This window comes from Heterodontus francisci, chromosome 20 (assembly GCF_036365525.1).
Source record: "Heterodontus francisci isolate sHetFra1 chromosome 20, sHetFra1.hap1, whole genome shotgun sequence".
Taxonomy (NCBI): Eukaryota; Metazoa; Chordata; class Chondrichthyes; order Heterodontiformes; family Heterodontidae; genus Heterodontus; species Heterodontus francisci.
Window position 1 is genome coordinate 53,174,624 of NC_090390.1, and position 19,777 is coordinate 53,194,400.

Here is a 19,777-nt window from a genome sequence, read left to right on the forward strand (position 1 = left end):
ACAATGCACTAACAAGTAAAAATTGAAGACAGGAAAATATTCCTTCCATAGCAGTAAAACAAATTTAGTGCAAATTTGAGGGATTTGTCTTTGCAAATCTTCTTTGTGGAATTGTGTCAATCTGTATCTTCAGCCTTACATTTTGTTCAATTTTGTTTGATAATGCTTCTATGAAGCTTCTTGGGACTTTTTGCCATGTTAAACTGTATAAATGCACATTGTTGTTGTACGTTGGGGTGACATCAGCCGGGGGAATCTTCTTCAACATTTGCACTTCACAAATTGGGGATTTCCTTTTCCAAGAGTCTGAACCTAATGGAAAATATAACAACAAATATAAACAAAAAAATGCAGAACTGGTCAGTATGAGACTGACTGAGGGAAATACCATTCTGTCACCTTACAGCACATCTGTTCCATAGAGTGTGGTTGAAATAGAGGATTTATGCAGCAGCATGGCAATAAAGATTTCACTGAAGTTGAAACCCAAATGTTATTTTTGCAGATTTGTTGGGAATTTATTGGTAGGCCTCTATTTGTTGATACCTTTTTGCAGTGTTCAACTCAGGAAGTTACATTCTTCAGTTATTGTTCCTGTCAATTTCAGGTTAACTTACCTTCTTAAAATCAGCCAGCCAATGATCTATAATTAAGTAGGCTTGCCTTCAGTAAACAGGCTGCTGCTTTAGATTTCAGTAATTGAAAGCTAATTCTTGGCAGCTTGATTATTGCGTCAGTTGTCCCAAACAGGAGGATGTCACTGTGAGTCTTGGCCTTGCTTGTTACCTGTCCTCACTTGGCTGTGATCAGAGAACTGATCTTTTTTTAACTATTATAAAGAGCACTTTGTGAAATCGTGTTGAGAGGGGTGGGAATAATTGCATCCCTCATTCCACGTTCTGCCAACTGATTATGAAGCACCACCGATGGTGAGTGGCTGGTAAGGCAAAAAAAAGTGAGAATCCCACAGTAATTGAAGACGTTTTCAGAGATGTTCCATGTATTCTCCTGCTTAACTTCCTGTATTTGCAAAGTCAGCAGTCCCATATAAATTAGCACTAAAATAACTAGTTTTACAGCATTTGCCAGCATATGTTTCTAAGTTTTATATATGCAAACCTCTGCTGAGAAATCTTTATGCCATGGCATTTGGAGGAATTCCAATACTTCCATACTTTTGCCAAAAAAGCAGCAAAAAGTCTGTCACATTCAATCTTATACATCAGTATCAGGTTCAATTTTGTCAAAACAATTCCTTTCTACATGCTATAAATTGTTTCAGGATTAAAAAGAAATGCATCTAAAAATAAATACTGAATTAATGTTACTAATATTTATTCATATGGAATAAATGTATTAATGAACTATATTGTCTATTTTCTGGCAATAGTGATTTCAAATTAACATTAGCGTATTCCATTCAGGCTGATAGTAATTCATATCACAGGTACTAGAAACACAATGGTTATTTGCTAAATAATAAAAGTGACCAAAACTAGCATTTGAATTTTAAGGGAATCTTAAATCTAGTGACAAGGCTTGAGATTATTTTTGGTCTACTAAACCTGTATCATTAAATGTAATAAGTGGTTACTGATCTTTTGTGTAGTTCGTCATGGAAAGGAGGTGGTGAAGCATGGTTGTGATATTATGTTATTAATCTGGAGCTCTAGTCTTTCCCTTTCAAGACCTGGCATCCTCTGGCAAAGTGGTTTAAATAGGCACATCCTGAGGTTAGTCAAGAATTACTGAACTTTCTGTAAATAGGTAGCTGCTTGTAAATCCCGAGCTTCTGCCCTTGGGGAGATGCCAAGTTATCAAAGTCAGAGGAAATGACTGACTTTCTTTCTCTTCCTTTTTATACTTCTGGGGTGGATTTACAAAGGACTGTGAGGTCAGGAGCCGGTGTGGATGCGATTCAAAAATTGCAGTCCCGGAGGTTGTCTCTGGAACCCGACATCTGCGGGACAGTCGTCAATCTTCAATATGAGGCCTGGGGGGTGGGGTAGGGAACGGGGAAGCTGCTTGCCTCCAATTAACGGCCCATTAAGCTCATGGAGGAGCTCGTTAAGGGGTGGGGGGGGGGGTGGGTGGTGGTGGGGTCCGCACGGCAATTTTCAATGAGGATCCCAGTGAGCCATAGCAACCTGCTGCACGATAGTACACAGCTGTTGGGCTCACAGCAGGCAAGCGGCAAACATTTTTGGTGGGAGATGAAATGACTCGGGCCCACGGGAATCTTGCACTGGGCCCAGCACAGGACTTTTTTTCATTTTGGAAGCACTGCCTTATCTTTTTATTTCATGGGCCCTCCATGGAGCTGCCTGCTCTCATCAGCAAGGCAGTAGCAGGCCCCATCATGGCTGCTGCCTGCCTTTGCCTCTCGCTCTCTGCAGCCAGCTCCCACCTCCTGCAGACACTCGGTCTTTAGGGCATTTACATTTGACAATTGCGTCGCATTAGTGACACAGCTGAGGCGTGGGGTCGGGACGGGGAAAAGTTTTGAAAATTCAGCCCCTGATGTCTGAAGCAATGCCACATGCTAGATGCAGGAGTGAACGGGTAATTGCCCTGGTGAGCCACTAGATGTACCTAACACCAATGCTTATTCGAGTTTGACCCACGTGTGTATAAAACTTTGTTAAATGCTGTCAATGATGTAGGTGGGTTAAACCTGAAACCACCAATGAAAGAGCGATACTGAGAACAGACCTTTCCTCATCTCAATACCCTCCAAAATTCAAACCACGTTGGCATCAACAAATAAAGTCAGAAATGGGAACGGTCCTGCCAAATTCAAGCTGAGACTTTTTATAGCTTATCTTGACAGGGGATGAGCTCTAGTAGTTTTTGTTTAATCATCCGTTTTTAAATCTAAACCTGCAACTTGGGGGGATTGCTTTTTTAGCGATATTCAATGAGACAAAATTAAAAATTTTTGACTGAAATCTGCAGCTTTACTTGGGGTGCTTTTATGTGTATCAAATTAAACACATTTTATTTTAATTGAGCAGAGGTGGTCAAGTACTTGTATGTGGGCTGCAGAACTTTAGTAAGGAGAGAACATAAAAGTTAGACCTCACTTACATTGTACTTTAAAAAAAGAATGAAAATGGCAAAAGAATGCAAATATTTCATTGTATCGATTTTAAGTGTTATTGTATTTGTTTGAGAAAACTGGAGAGGCTGCAGCTGGGAAGTTGAGGTTTGTAGGAGGTGCTGTTTTGTTTTGTTGGGTTGGACTGTGCTCCTGGTATTTGCGTTGCGATGCTATCAGACTGAGTGTAAAAGTGTGCGGCTGGAGTGTGTGTTGGAGGCGCGGCGCGGCTGTCCATGTGGGGCTGTGTCATTGGTTTGGAGCAGACCCCGCCCGCGGAGCCCAGCAGGATCGCAGCCGAGCCGAGCGGAGCCGAGCCTAGCGAGTCACCTCCCGCCCGCCTGCCAGCCCGCCCGGCTCCCTCTCCCGATTCTGCACGGGGAGAGGAAGAAGCTGCTTCCATCCACCGGGAACAACGCACACCCACACGGTGTGGGCGCTCGCCGCGGATCCGGACAGCGAAGCCGCCTGGATCTCCCTCTCTACGGAGAGAAGCTGCCGCTGCTGCCGCCGCCGCCGGGGGGATCGGCTCCGTCACTCGGATCTTACAGGCTGTAGTTGGAGGATTAAGTTTTTTTTTGATGTGGACCAGCTGTGTGTAGGGAGCCGATGGGAAACGTGTGCGAGGACGCCAAGTGATGGAGATGCTGACACTGGCGATGGTGCCAGGGTACAGGCGGCTGTAACTTGGCGCTGGCGGCGAGCAGAGAGGTACCGGGGCTCGTGTAGCGGCGGCGGCGGCTTCTCCCTCCTTCCCGGCACAGAGCCCACTGCCCATCACCCTCACTGCCCATTACCCCCACTGCCCATTACCCCCACTGCCCATCACCCTCACTGCCCATTACCCCCACTGCCCATTACCCCCACTGCCCATCACCCTCACTGCCCATTACCCCCACTGCCCATTACCCCCACTGCCCATCACCCTCACTGCCCATTACCCTCTGCCCATCGCCCCCACTGCCCATTACCCCCACTGCCATCACCCTCACTGCCCATCGCCCCCACTGCCCATTACCCTCTGCCCATCGCCCCCACTGCCCATTAGTCCCACTGCCCATCACCCCCACTGCCCATCACCCTCACTGCCCATCGCCCCCACTGCCCATTACCCCCACTGCCCATTACCCCCACTGCCCATTACCCCCACTGCCCATCACCCTCACTGCCCATTACCCCCACTGCCCATTACCCCCACTGCCCATCACCCTCACTGCCCATTACCCCCACTGCCCATTACCCCCACTGCCATCACCCTCACTGCCCATCGCCCCCACTGCCCATTACCCTCTGCCCATCGCCCCCACTGCCCATTACCCTCTGCCCATCGCTCCCACTGCCCATTACCCCCACTGCCCATTACCCCCACTGCCCATCACCCTCACTGCCCATTACCCTCTGCCCATCGCCCCCACTGCCCATTAGTCCCACTGCCCATCACCCCCACTGCCCATCACCCTCACTGCCCATTACCCTCTGCCCATCGCCCCCACTGCCCATTACCCCACTGCCCATCACCCTCACTGCCCATCAGCCCCACTGCCCATTACCCCACTGCCCATCATCCTCACTACCCATCGCCCCCACTGCCCATCAGCCCCACTGCCCATCAGCCCCACTGCCCATTACCCCATTGCCCATCACCCTCACTACCCATCGCCCCCACAGCCCATTACCCCACTGCCCATCATCCTCACTGCCCATCACCCTCACTGCCCATTGTCCCCACTGCCCATTACCCCACTGCCCATCATCCTCACTGCCCATTGTCCCCACTGCCCATTAATCCCACTGCCCATTACCCCACTGCCCATCATCCTCACTGCCCATCGCCCCCACTGCCCATTATCCCCACTGCCCATTACCCCACTGCCCATCATCCTCACTGCCCATTAGTCCCACTGCCCATCACCCTCACTGCCCATCACCCCCACTGCCCATTACCCCACTGCCCATCATCCTCACTGCCCATCGCCCCCACTGCCCATTAGTCCCACTGCCCATCACCCCCACTGCCCATTACCCCACTGCCCATTACCCCACTGCCCATCATCCTCACTGCCCATCGCCCCCACTGCCCATTAGTCCCACTGCCCATCACCCCCACTGCCCATTACCCCACTGCCCATCATCCTCACTGCCCATCGCCCCCACTGCCCATTAGTCCCACTGCCCATTACCCCACTGCCCATCACCCCCACTGCCCATTACCCCACTGCCCATCACCCTCAATGCCCATTACCCCACTGCCCATTACCCCCACTGCCCAATACCCCACTGCCCATCACCCTCACTGCCCATCACCTCCACTGCCCAATACCCCACTGTCCATCACCCTCACTGCCCATTACCCCCACTGCCCATCACACCCACTGCCCATCACCCTCACTGCCCATTACCCTCACTGCCGATTTCCCCCACTGCCCATTACCCGCACTGCCCAACACCCTTACTGCTCATCACCCTCACTGCCCATCACACCCACTGCCCATCACACCCACTGCCCATCACCCCCACTGCCCATTACCCCACTTCCCATCAACACCACTGTCCATAACCCCCATTCTCCGTTACCATCACTGCCCATTACCCCCACTGCCCGACCACACTGCCCATCACCCTCACTGCCCATTACCCTCACTGCCCATTTCCCCCACTGCTCATTACCCCCACTGCCCCTGCCCCCACTGCCCATCACCCTCACTGCCCATTACCATTACTGCCCATGACCCCAGTGCACGACCCCACTGCCCATTACCCTCACTACCCATTACCCCCACTGCCCATTACCCTCACTACCCATTACCCCGACTATCCATCACCCTAACTGCCCATTACCCCCACTGCAGCTGCCCCACTGCCCGTCACTACCCATTACCCCCACTGCCCATTACCCCCACTGCCTATTACCCCCATTGCCCATCTCTCTCACTGCCCATTACCCCCACTGCCCCTGCCCCCACTGTCCATTACCCTCACAGCCCATTACCGCAACAGCCCATTAGCCCCACTACCAATCACCCTCACTGCCCATTACCTCCACTGCCCATCACGCACACTGCCCATCACCCCCACTGCCCTTACCCCCACTGCCCAACACCCTCAATGCCCATTACCCCCACTACCCATTACCCCCACTGCCCATCACTCACTACCCATTACCCCCACTGCCCATTACCCTCACCGCCCTTTAGACCCACTGCCCATCACCCTCACTGCCCAATACCCCCACTGCCCATTAACCCTCACTGCCCATTACCCCCACTGCCCATTACCCCCACTGCCCATCATCCTCACTACCCATTATCCCAACTGCCGATTACCCCCACTGCCCATCACCCTCACTACCCATTACCCCCACTGCCCATCACCCTCACTGCCCAGACCCTCACTGCCACTGCCCCCACTGCCAATTACCCCCACTGCCCATCACCCTCATTGCCCGTTGCCCACACTGCCCATCACCCCCACTGCCCATTACCCCTACTGCCACTGCCCCCACCGCCCATCACCCTCTCTACCCATTACCCCCACTGCCCATTACCCCCACTACCCTCGCCCCTACTGCCCCTGCCCCCACTGCCCATTGCCCCCAATGCCGATTACCCTCACTGCCAAATACGCCCACTGCCCCACTGCTCATTACCGTCACTGCCCATTACCCCCATAACCCATTAGCACCACTGCCCATCACCCCCACTGCCCATTACCCCCACTGCCCATTACCCCCATTGCCCATCACCCTCATTGTCCATTACCCCACTGCCCATTATCCCCACTGCCCATCACCCTCACTGCCCATTACTCCCAGTGTCCCTGCCCAAACTGCCCATCACCCCACTGCCCATTACCCCCCCCACAGCCCATTACACTCACTGCCCATCACCCCCACTGCCCATTACCCCCACTGCCCATTACCCCTGCTGCCCATTACCCCCACTGCCCACCCCCACTGCCAATCACCCCCACTGCCCATTACCCCCACTGCCCATCACCCTCACTGCCCCTGCCCAAACTGCCCATCAGCCCCAATGCCCATCACCCCCACCGCCCATCACCCTCACTGCCCATTACCCCCACTGCCCATTACCCCCACTGCTCATTACCCCCACTACCCATCACCCCCACTGTCCATCACACTCACTGCCCATTACCCCCACTGCCATCACCCTCACTGCCCATTAGCCGCACTGTCCATCACCCTCACTGCCCATCACCCTCAGTGACTATCAACCCCACTGCCCCTGCCCCCACTGCCCATCACCCTCACTGCCCATCACCCTCACTGCCCATCATCCTCACTGCCTATCACCCTCACTGCCTATCACCCCCACTGCCCATTACCCTCACTGCTCATCACCCTCACTACCCATTGTCCCCACTGCCCATTACCCCCACTACCCTAGCCCCCGCTGCCCCTGCTGCTACTGCCCATTACCCCCACTGCCCATTACCTCCCCTGCCCATCACCCTCAGTGCTCATTACTCTCACTGCCCATTACCCCTATTGCCCATTACCCCCACTGCCCCAGCCCCCACCGCCCATCACCCTCATTGCCCATTACCCCCACTCTCCATCACCCTCATTACCCATTACCCACACTGCCACTGCCCCCACTGCCCATCACCCTCACTACCCATTACCCCCACTACCCTTGCCCCCACTGCCCCTGCCCCTACTGCCCATTACCCCCACAGCCCATTACCCCCACTGCCAATCACCCTCACTGCCCATTACCCCCACTGCCCCACTGCTCATTACCCCCACAGCCCATTAGCCCCACTGCTCAACACCCTCATTGCCAATCACCCTCACTGCCCATTACCCCCACTGCCGATCACCCTCATTGCCCATCATCCCCACTGCCCATTACCCCCACTGCCCATTACCCCACTACCCTTTACCCCCACTGCCCATCACCCTCAGTGCTCATTACCCCCACTGCCCCTGCCCCCACTGCCCATTTCCCCCACTGTCCATTACCCCCACTGTCCATCATCCTCATTGCCCATTACTCCCACTGCCCTTTACCCCCACTGCCCATCACCCTCAGTGCCCATTACCCCCACAGCTCCTTAGCCCCACTGCCCATCACCCTCACTGCCAATCACCCTCACTGCCCATTACCCCCAGTGCCCCTGCCCAAACTGCCCAGCACCCCCACTGCCCATTATCCCCACTGCCCATCTCCCTCACGGCCCATTACCCCCCCCACTGCCCATTACCCTCACTGCCCATTACCCCCAGTGCCCCTGCCCAAACTGCCCATCACCCCCACTGCCCATTACCCCACTCCGCCTGCCCCCACTGCCCATCACCCTCACTGCCAATTACCCCCACTGCCCATTATCCCCACTTCCCATTACCCCCACTGCCCATCACCCTCATTACCCATTAGCCACACTGCCACTGCCCCCACTGCCCATTACCCCCGCTGCCCCACTGCTCATTACCCTCACTGCCAATTACCCCCACAGCCCATTAGCCCCACTGCCCATCACCCTCACTGACCATTACCCCCACAGCCCAATAGCCCCACTGCCCATCACCCTCAGTGCCCATTATCCCCACTGCCCCAGCCCCCACTGCCCATTACCCCCACTGCCCATTACCCCCACTGCCATCACCCTCACTGCCCATTAGCCGCACTGTCCATCACCCTCACTGCCCATCACCCTCACTGCCTATCACCCCCACTGCCCCTGCCCCCACTGCCCATCACCCTCACTGCCCATCACCCTCACTGCCTATCACCCTCACTGCCTATTACCCCCCACTGCCCATTACCCTCACTGCCCATTACCCTCACTGCCCATTATCGCCACAGCCCATTAGCCCCACTGCCCATCACCCTCATTGCCAATCACCCTCACTGCCCATTACCCCCTTGCCCATTACCCTCACTGCCCATTAACCCCACTGCCCATCACCCTCACTGCCCATCACCCTCACTGCCTATCACCCTCACTGCCCATTACCCTCACTGCCCATTAACTCCACTGCCCATCACACTCACTGCCCATCACCCTCACTGCCTATCACCCTCACTGCCCATTACCCTCACTGCCCATTATCGCCACAGCCCATTAGCCCCACTGCCCATCACCCTCATTGCCAATCACCCTCACTGCCCATTACCCCCCTGCCCATCACCCTCACTGCCTATCACCCTCACTGCCCATTACCCCCACTGCCCATTAACCCCACTGCCCATCACCCTCACTGCCTATCACCCTCACTGCTCATTACCCCCTGTCCATTACCCTCACTGCCCAACACCACAGCCCATTAGCCCCACTGCCGTTTACCTCCACTACCGATCACCCTCACTGCCCATCACCCTCATTGCCCATCACCCCCACTGCCCATTACCCCCACTGCCCTTTACCTCCACTACCCATCACCCTCACTGCCCATTACCCCCACAGCCCATTAGACCCACTGCCCGTCACCCTCATTGCCCGTCACCCTCACTGCCCATCACCCTCGCTGCTTATTACCCCCACTGCCTCGGCCCCCACTGCCCAATACCCTCCCTGCCCATTACCCCCACTGCCCATCACCCCCACTGCCCATTACCCCCACTACCCTCGCCACCACTGCCCCTGCCCCCACTGCCCATTGCCCCCAATGCCGATCACCCTCACTGCCCAATACGCCCACTGCCCCACTGCTCATTACCGTCACTGCCCATTACCCCCATAGCCCATTAGTCCCGCTGCCCAACACCCCCACTGCCCATCACCCCCACTGCCCATCACCCCCACTGCTTATTACCCCCACTGCCCCTGCCCCCACTGCCCATTACCCCCACTGCCCATCACCCCCACTGCCCATTACCCCCACTGCCACTGCCCCCACTGCCCATCACCCTCACTACCCATTACCCCCACAGCCCATTACCCTCGCCACCACTGCCCCTGCCCCCACTGCCCATTGCCCCCACTGCCCATCACCCCCACTGCCCAATACCTCCACTGCCCATTACCCCCACTGCCCATCGCCCTCTGCCCATTGCATATTGCCTCCACTGCCCGTTGCCCCCACAATACCTCCACTTCCCCACTGTCCATTACCCCCATAACCAAAGCCCCCACTGTGCCCATAGCCCATTACCGCCATGCCCACTGCCCTACTGTCCATTACCCCGTGCCCACTACCCACTGACTCAACTACCCACTGAGTCCACTATCCATTACCTCCATACCCACTGCCCCCACTGTTCATTACCTCCATGCCCACTACCCCCACTGTCCATTGCCCCCACTGCCCATTCCCCCTGCCCACTGCCCATTCTCCTCACTACCCCCACTACCCATTTCCCCCCACAGATCATTCTCTCCATTTCCTCTAATGCCCATCCCCCCTACTGCCCATTATCCTTATTGCCCACTGTCCTCTGCTCATTGTCCACATTGCCCATTGCACACAATACCCATTGCTTACTAGCCACACTGCCCGCTTGGACCCCACTGCCCAGTACCCATTGCCCTCAGTCCTGAGCTCAGCCATCCACCCTCTTCCCCACCCAACATCACGACCCTCTCTCCTGCTGCTACTCCATACTGCAACCCTTTCCACCTCAACCAAACTACCACCCAACCCCTCTCACCCCTACGCCAACCTCCCTTACCCCACCCCACCCACAACTACCACCACCCCATCTTTCCCTTCATCCCACTCTACCAACCCTCTCCCCAAGCTCCCCCTCCCCTGCCCTTCATCCCCCCCTCCTCTCCCTTCATCTTGCACATCTTGCCCCCATCTTCCCCTCCTGCGTCATTCCCCATCATCCCCCCACCCCATCCTTCCCCCCTCCCCATCCTCCCCCCCTTCCTCCCCCCACCCTGTTCCTCATCCATTCATCCTACACCTCGCTTCCCCCTCCCTCCACCCCCCATCTCCCCCCTCACCCTCCCTCATTCTCCCTCCTCACCACCCCCATCCCCACTCCCATCCACCCCACTGTCCACTCCATTCCTTCCCCTCCCCTCCCCTCAACCCCTCATCCCCCATCCTACCACTCCCCTCCCCGCCCTCATTGCCCCCTCATCCTCCCCCTTCCCTCCCATCTCCACCTCCCCTTCATCCTCCATCCTCCCCTCTCCCCCCACATCTACCCCTACCCTCATTGCCCCCCCATTCTTCCCCTTCCCTCATTCTTCCCCTCTCCCCATCCTTTCCCTCCCCCCTCATCCTTCCCATCCCCTCATCCTCTCCTATCATCCTCCCCCTCCCCTCCCCTCATCCACCCCCTCCCCTCAACGCTCATCCTCCGTCTCCCCTCCCCTCCCCCTCCTCCACCCCCTCCCCTCCCCCTCATCCTCCCCCTTCCCTGACCCTCATCTAACCACTCCCCTTCCCCTCATCCTCCCCCTCCCCTCCCCCTCATCCTCTCCCTTCTCTTCCCCTTCCCCTCATCCTCCCCTCCCCTCATATCCCTCCCCCACCCCATTCATCTCCTCCTCCCTCATCCTCCCCCTCCCCCACCCTCATCCGCCCCCTCCCCCTCCCCCCATATTCCTCCCCCTCACACCTCATCCTACCCCTCCCCCATATCCCTGACCCATTCCCTCATCATTCCCACCTCCCTAATCCTCCAGCTCCTCCCTCATCTTCCCCCATCCCTCATCTTCCCCTCCCCTCACTCATTCTTCCCCTCAGCCCCCTCCCCTCATCCCACTCCCTCTCAACTCCCCTCCCCTTCATCCCCCTCCCCCTCATCCCCCTCCCCCCATCCCCCTCTCCCCCCCATCCCCTCTCCCTCTCATCCCGCACCTCCCCCTCATCCTCCCTCTCCATCCTCATCCTCCCTCTCCCTCATCCTCCCCCTCCCTCATCCTCCCCCACCCCACATCCTCCTCCTCCCCTTCATCCTCCCCCTCCCCGCTCATCATCCTCCAGCCCCCCCAACCTCCCCCACCCTCTCATCCTCCCCCTTCCTCCCTCATCCTCTCCCTCCCCCTCATCCTGCCCCTCCCCTCAACCATCCACCTCCCCCTACACACCCCATACCCTCCCACTCCCCCCCAGTCTCCCCCCTTCATCCTCCCCACCCCCTCAATCCTCCCCCACCCCCTCATCTTCCCGTACCCCCTCATCCTCCCCCTCCTTCATCCTCCCCCTCCCCTCATCCTCCTCCACCCCCTCATCCTCCCCCTCCCCTTCATCATCCCCCTCCCCCTCCTTCCCCTCCTCCTCATCTTCCCCTGCCCCTCATCCTCCCACTCCCCCCTCTTCCCCACCCCCCTCATCCTCTCAAAACCCCTCAACCCCCCTCATTCTCCCCTCATCCTCCCCTCAACCCCCCCATCCTCCCCTCATCCTCCCCCTCTTGCACCCCTCATCCTCCCACAACCCACCATTCCCCCTATCCTCATCCTCCCCCTCTTCCCCCCGTCCCCCTCCCCTACCCCTCATTCCGCTTTCCTTCATCCCCTTCCCCCTCATTCTCCCCCTCATCCCCCCTCATCTCCCCCGATCCCCCCATCCTCTCCCTCATCCTCCCCTTCATCCTCCCCATCCTCCACCACATCCTCCCCCTCATCCCTACCCTTCATCCACCCCCTATTCCCCCAACCGCCCTCATCGCCCCATCCCCCCCTCATCCCCCCAACCCGCTCATCCCCCCTCATCCCCCCATCTCCCCAAGCCCCCCATCCGCCCCCTCATCTCCCCTATCATCCTCATCCTCCCCTTCATCCCCCCTCCCCCACCATCCCCCCTCCCCCTCCCTCTCCCCTCCCTCGTATCCCCCTCTCCCCCTCATTCCCCCTCTCCCCCTCATCCCCCCTCTCCTTCAATCCCCTCTCCCTCATCTCCCCTCTACCTCATCCCCACTCCCCCTCATCCCCCAACCCCCTCATCCCCCATTCCCCCTCATCCCCCCAACCCCCTCTCCCCCATATCCCCCTCCCCCTCATCCCCCTCCCCCTTAACCCCCATCCCCATCCCCTCCTCCCCCTCATCCTCTCCCTCATCCCCTCATCCCCCTCTCATCCCTCCCCCCTCATTCCCCCACCCCCTCATCTCATCCTCCCCCTCATCCTCCCCACCTCATCCTCATCCTCCCGCTCATCGTCCCCTCTCATCCTCCCCCCTCTTCCTCCCTCATCCTCCCCCTCATGCTCCCCCCCATCCCCCCTCATCTTCCCCCCTCAACCTCCCCTTCCTCCCCGCTCCACCCTCCCCTTTTTCTGCACATTCTCCCATTTCCCCCCAACTCCCTCCTCCTGTTCCCCCTGCGCCCTCACTTCTCTCCTCCACCCCCTCCTCCCTCCTACTTCTGCCCTTCTTTGGGCAGATAGCCAGGGCCTGGCAGCTGCCCCCGGGGCCCAGCTCACAGAGGTGGCCCCTGCTGCCCCTGCCTCCGTGGGAACTGAGTATAACTGAATGGGGAGGGGAGGGGTTGGGGACTGGGAAAGAGGATGGAGCCTGTGGTGGGGAGGGGTGGGTGGGTGCAGCTTGTCTTGGGTGGGAAGGGAATGAATGGGTGAGGGGAAGGGGGTCTACCCCAGGAGAGGACAGGAACCCTGCGGTGGCTGCTCGCTGTATTGGGACTGGGCTGTGGTGGACAGCATCAGCACGGTGCTGCAGCTGGGCCTACAGGGCCTGATGTTCCCACTTCCCCATTTCAGGTCGTGTTTGGGAAGGCCCAGGCTATGAACCTGGCCTCCACTCCCTGTTGCACCCTCTTGGCCCATCCCTGCTCTTTTGACCCCCTGCTCTCTGGCTGTCCTCCATCACCCCCCTGCTCTCTGCCCCGCCTCCGATTCTCTACCCTGCCCCCTCCCGCTCTCTGTCCCACTCCACCAACCCCCCATCACGCTCTCTGTCCCGCTCCCCCCCGTCCCCCCACGCTCTCTGTCCCACCCCCACCTCCAGACTGCACAAACTAACTATGTAAACAGTCCTCCTATCTTAATTTTTTTTTAAAAAGGGCAACTAAGTAACTTTCTTGGCATCTGAAACACCCATCAATTTTAAAATTGCTCTGTAGAGGTTCAGTTTCAGAAGTCAACCATTTTGACATTCAGAAATTTCAGGTCTGAAGTCTTACCAAAAGAACACATGACTCTGGATGTCTTTGTCCACATGCCAATGTGACTGAGAATGAATCACACAAGATCATTTATTTTAAAAGGTTTATGGCTGTGTGACAATTATAAAGTTTAAAATATAGGATGCAGTCTTTTGTCACAAATCAGGCTTTTTGATTGAAGGTTTGTGTGTGTTTTAAACAGAGCCCTTTTTTCCAAGTTTCATAAAGCTGCACCAGGATTATCATTTTTTTTTGTTTGTTGAATACAATCAGTGAGAAACACTCCTTTGACTCAGTGCTTCGCACTTGACAAACCGAGGGTGGTGCACAGATAGTAATCCAGGGTCATGTGTGGTCAGAGCGAGTGCTTTCTGTTGTATAATGCATTTATTTCATATCCTTTTCCTTATGAATGAATTGATTTTGTTGGGTTGATTGTTTTCTAATGAAACAAAATAAATACAATATGGAAGTTTCACTAAGTAACCTTTGAACCATGCAGGATATGGGCCTGAACTTGGCATTGTGTGTGTTTGCCAGGTGTTTGGTGCAGATATTTTGCAGGATGCATAATGTGTAACAGTGACCATTCTCTAGATAGTGCCGACTTTGTCAGATTATATCATTGGTATGTGTGATTAAATTGTGATAGGAAATAGCACAACTCTTATGAGTTTTATTCCCAGTTGAACAAGGGCAAGGTGAAGCATTATAAATTAGTAATAGAATCATTGGTTAATTTCACAAATAGATTTGCATCAGACTTTAAGTTTGCAGTGGTATAATTAAGGTAAAATGGTTTCAGAGTTTGAGTTCTACAGTATCCCAGCTATTCTGCTCAACAGAGTTTGACTTAGGAAATTTCAAAGCTGCTTGATTATTCCTTAAGTTACTTTGGTGATAGATTAGTGAGATTAATATGACTTTCACATGTACTGAAAATGATCAATCAAATGCAGTAGATTCTCAAAATCAAACAAGGATGTGGTTTAAATCCTATTGTTCCAATGAAAAGGGACTTTGGAAAGTAATATAGTGGGTTAGTATGCCAATACTGTCTCATTTTGCTCATCAGGAAAGATGCACAGGTCAGACGCTTCCTGATAGTAGTCTTCATACTTTCCCATCTGGGCCACCCCTCCCCTTCCCCGTCCTAACTTCCAAAACATGCGTCAGCTACTTCAAGGAAAAGTCCACTATCCAGGAGCATGTCAAGTGGGTTAGTAACTAGTTGTGAGGTCAGAGAAAGAAAGTAGTGACTAAGAGAACATTCTGTGATTGTTAGGAATAGACAAGTGGTGTTTTCCAGAGTCCTGTACTTGGGCTTTAAGCAATAGAGAGTTGTACATTCAAGTTACAGATAATGCTAACTTAGGCACAGTAAATTGTGTGAATAGGAGCAGGAAGTTAAACAGGGCGATAGAGTGAGTGGGCAAAACTATGGCAGATGGAGTGAAATGTGGGGAATTATGATTGACTAACTCAGTGAAACTGGGAGTTGAACCTGGTGAGCTTTCAGACTTGTGGCTTATTTCTACATTGGGCTTTGCCTTTATCCTTTATGATATAAATATATATTTAAAAAAGTTTATTGTGCAGACAGGATAAGATTGTTCTTTCCACTAGTTTGGAATGCATGGGTTTAATTCAGTCGTTAAGTTTCGGTCATTTAATTTGCAGTGTTGTGAAAATAATCAAATGTATCTCTCTTATATTTCCAGTCATACTTAAGAAAATCAGATTCAGCATCATGCTTATTTTACACTGCATTGCACCAGGCCTCTGTGTCTGTGTCTCTCTGTGTGTAGCATTGTTTCTCGTTTTTTAGGTATATGTATTTTCCTCTGCTTCACTAATTGATTTTGGGGATTATAATAAGGGTGGAAATCTGTCCAGGTCTCCCTGAAAGAAATAGTTTCTGATTGTGTATTGATGTGCAAATATCTTACTGTTCAGACAATTGATGTTTTATAGTGGCTGTTAGGCTGACATCAAAACAGATGAGAAATGCAACTTGTGGGATTAAGGAAAATAATTTGGTACTTGGATGTTAGAAAAAGGAGCATCACAAAGCATTTTGCAGTCGTGGCCAATATTTGTTCCAGACAAAATGTTTGCTGCTATTCTGAAGCCCCGTTCACGCAACTGAGGTTTCACCGCAATCCAGGGTACATCAGCAGCTTCCTAGGACTTCAGTCAACCAATCTACATATCTTGACTGCAAATTTTACATCTTCAAAGAAGTACATTTTACTCTTCCATCTGGATACTGGGTTGATATCCATCGGTGTGCTTGCATCTGATGATGGTGGAGTGGCAACTCCCCATTGTAACTTGTTGGTCCTTTTTGGTAGGAAGTTATGTGTCAAGCTAACAGTCTGTCTACAGAGTAAGGGTCTTTGTTATGGGAAGAGCCCAGAGCATGATTTGTTGGATATAAAAAGAAAGTGGAAGAAATGGGTTGCCTCAAGTGCAGCTCTATTCTGGGTCTTAATATGGTTGTTGTATGAAAAAAAAATGAAGCACAGTAAACAATTGTGTATAACAGGACTTCAGATCGTGGAAGGTGATGAATGTGGAACTTTAGACATTTTACTCTTTTTCCATTTATATTTATCTTGGTCTTCAATCTTTTTTCAGACCTCTCACTGTTGTCTCCCACTGCTGAAGTTGTCCTTTTAACAGAAGGGATAGCTGCACTGTTCCCTATGATTGCTGCCCACACTCCTTTCATGATCAGTCGTTAGAAGTTTTGCTTCTGTGAAACTGCACTAATCCTGCTAGTTTCTTTCTCCTGGAGATAAACTATCATTGCAGCAAGAACCCTGGCTGTAAACAGACATAAAGCTTGCTAACTGCAAGTGTAGGCAGTCGTTGAGGCTTGATCTCCTGAGTTGGCATGTCGTTATTCTGTCAGCTCAGCTGTACCACAGAGCTGTCCTTCACTTCAGTTTCCGGGCTACATCTGTCACACCCTCTAGTCTAACATCCTCACTGTCAGCTTCTGCTATCTCTGAAACAATATGTATTTTCACTCCCTCCACATTACTATCCTGCTTGTTATGTTTTTCCACATCTTCCAAAGGCTCTTAAAACTCATGTGTTTGACATATCTCTTTCTTTATTAAAGGTGCTATGTAAATGCAAGTTACTGTTTAATCAATCCAGCATGAGCCACAATAAAGCAGAGAAACTGTTAAATGGTTGTTTTAAGAGGAGTTAAATGGGGCTTCATTTTAAAATGTATCTCGACAAAAATGGCAACAAGATTAATGTGTACACCAGAATACTGGATGTTGGCAGATGTGTGTGCTTTTTAATGATTCTTTTGCCATTTTTTTCCACTAATGTGAAAAATACTTGTGTTGAAAGTAACTAAAGCAAAATACTGCAGATGCTGGAAATCTGAAATAAACTCAGAAAGTGCTGGATGTGGAACCTGCTCATGTTACACTGTCGGGCACCCTGCGTTTAGAGAATTTGGATTGTTTATTTCGAGTTCTTTATTTGCAGATTTAGCGTTATAAATAGTAGCCGTATTACTCAGTTCTTTTTGCAGTGGTTGAACTCGCATTTACACTCTAAAGCAATTAATTGTGAGTGACTGCCAGCTTTTAAATTGTTGCCTTAGCTGGAGCCTTGAACAGAAGAAGCATAAGACAATACTTTTGTGAACATACATGTTTTAAAAGATTAACTGCAAGGAACAGCAAAATATTTTGCGAATTCTTCTGGCAGTCTTCATTGCAGCTGTTATTTGGAGCCCATTCTCACCTATTCTCCAGTTACAGAGAAAAGGGGGAATTGGAATCCCAGTGTCTCCAGGAGTTTGTGTGCTGGCTCCTTCCGCTGCAGTCTGGTGTGGCCCCTTTGAGCATTCTGGGTGGGCAAGACATCTTTCCTCATTATTCAGACAGATCTCCAATTGGACTGTCAATTTGCAATTGATATCCTGCAGGGAGACATTCTTTGAGGCAGTGAGCCTCTTCATCTGGAGAAAGAAAGAAAGACTTTCATTTATATTGCAGCTTTCACAACCTCAGGGAATCCCAAAGTGCTTTACAGCCAACAAAGTATTTTTGAAGTGTAGTCACTGTTGTAATGTAGGAAACATGGCAGCCAGGTTGCACACAGCAAGGTTCCGTTAACAGTCATGAAACAAATTGACCAGATTGACTAAATAATCTGTTTTAGTGATGATGGTTGAGCGATAAATATTGACTAGGGCAGCAGGGGGAACTCCCCTGTTCTTCTACAAATAGTGCTATGGGATCTCTTACATCCACCTGAGAGGGCAGGCTCAACATCTCATCCAAAAGGTGGCACCTCCGGCAATACAGCATTCCCTCAGCACTGCACTGAAGTGTCAGCTGAGATGTTGTGCTCACGTCCTTGAGTGAGACTTGAACCCCCAACCTCCTTGTACAGAGGCTACCAATGAGCCGTGGCTGACCCTAAGGACACATTGAATTGGAATCCTTCCTGCTTGTAGTTTGTTTTAATGATGACCAACATAGACTGAAAGCTATGGGTTATTATCACATCCCCTTAGAACTGGTTTCCCGGTCAATACGTGTAGTTTCCTCATAGTGCACATAAAGAGTTCTCTATTTTTCTAATATAAAATTTAGCATTTTAAAGTGCAGTGTAAAAGGTGCCCTGCTTTTGGCAGCAGCTTCACCGTTCCGTATTTTTCCCATTCAAAGAAACTGACTGTAGGTTGCTTGCCTCATTTGCTAACTGGCATTTTCAATGTAGCCATTCACGGATTCATGCTAAAAGTGAAGAAAAATAACTGTTCATTTGAGGGATTTGTAATTAATTAATTTTGATCTGTAAATTCCACATGGTTCAGAGGAAGTGCTAATAGAATAATGAATGCATTGTATGAGGAATTTCTATGGAGTTGATTTTTTTTTTTCCTGGTGTGTTCAGTTTGAATAGATTACAATGAGATTGTCAGTATATAATGATGAATGAATTTAGAAAAGTTACAGTAACCCCACGCAGATATACTTCCGAGATTGATGGAAGTACAATCAACCCATTTTCTACTGTTTTGAGTTATTTATTTTCTCAAGCCAAACAAAGACTGCACTGTTTGATAGTTGCCTGCAGCTGTGTGTTGTATGTCCAACATTTTGTGATGTGTTATTAAACCAAACAGGTGCTCAAATATTATTCTGTGACTAAAAGATGTTATCTCACTCCAGCGTGATATGAAGTTTATTACTAGTGTGGTAACAGTTCACTGCCGGACCTATTCCTCTCAATTGCAGGTTAATTCTGCAGTATTCTAAGGGGTTGTGCAGTAGTTAGGTCCCGTTAAAAAAAGTCACAAGTAGGAACGGGAAAAGGGCATGCACTCTTATCAAACCCATCTCTTCCATAGGCCATGTGCAACCCTTCCTGTCCCACCTGTTTAATTACAGGCTGGGTCTCACCTATTGAATCCCCCAATGGACATATTGGTCTCTAAAAATAATCAAACTCCAGAACATCTGTACATCATCACATTCCACCACGACCCACCATAGTCTGTTCCACTGCCCCCTCCCCCTGCCCTTCCCCCACCCGTCCCAATTGCAGAGGAGCCATATCTCCATGTCCTGTGAGGTATTTGACTGTTTTGGTCTGT

The 19,777-nt window shown here is 52.0% G+C and overlaps 1 protein-coding gene across 2 annotated transcripts in view; it reads left to right on the forward strand.

The window, feature by feature from the left end:
• Positions 1-3,302: 3,302 nt before the first annotated feature.
• Positions 3,303-19,777, forward strand: part of LOC137380631 (C-terminal-binding protein 2) — a 318,116-nt gene continuing 301,641 nt past the window's right edge. The window contains exon 1 of one of the 2 annotated variants that reach the window (XM_068052766.1): positions 3,303-3,808. The gene's annotated coding sequence lies outside the window, so the exon portion shown is untranslated. The remainder of the gene's footprint in view (positions 3,809-19,777) is intronic. The other variant, XM_068052764.1, reaches the window with a different exon arrangement.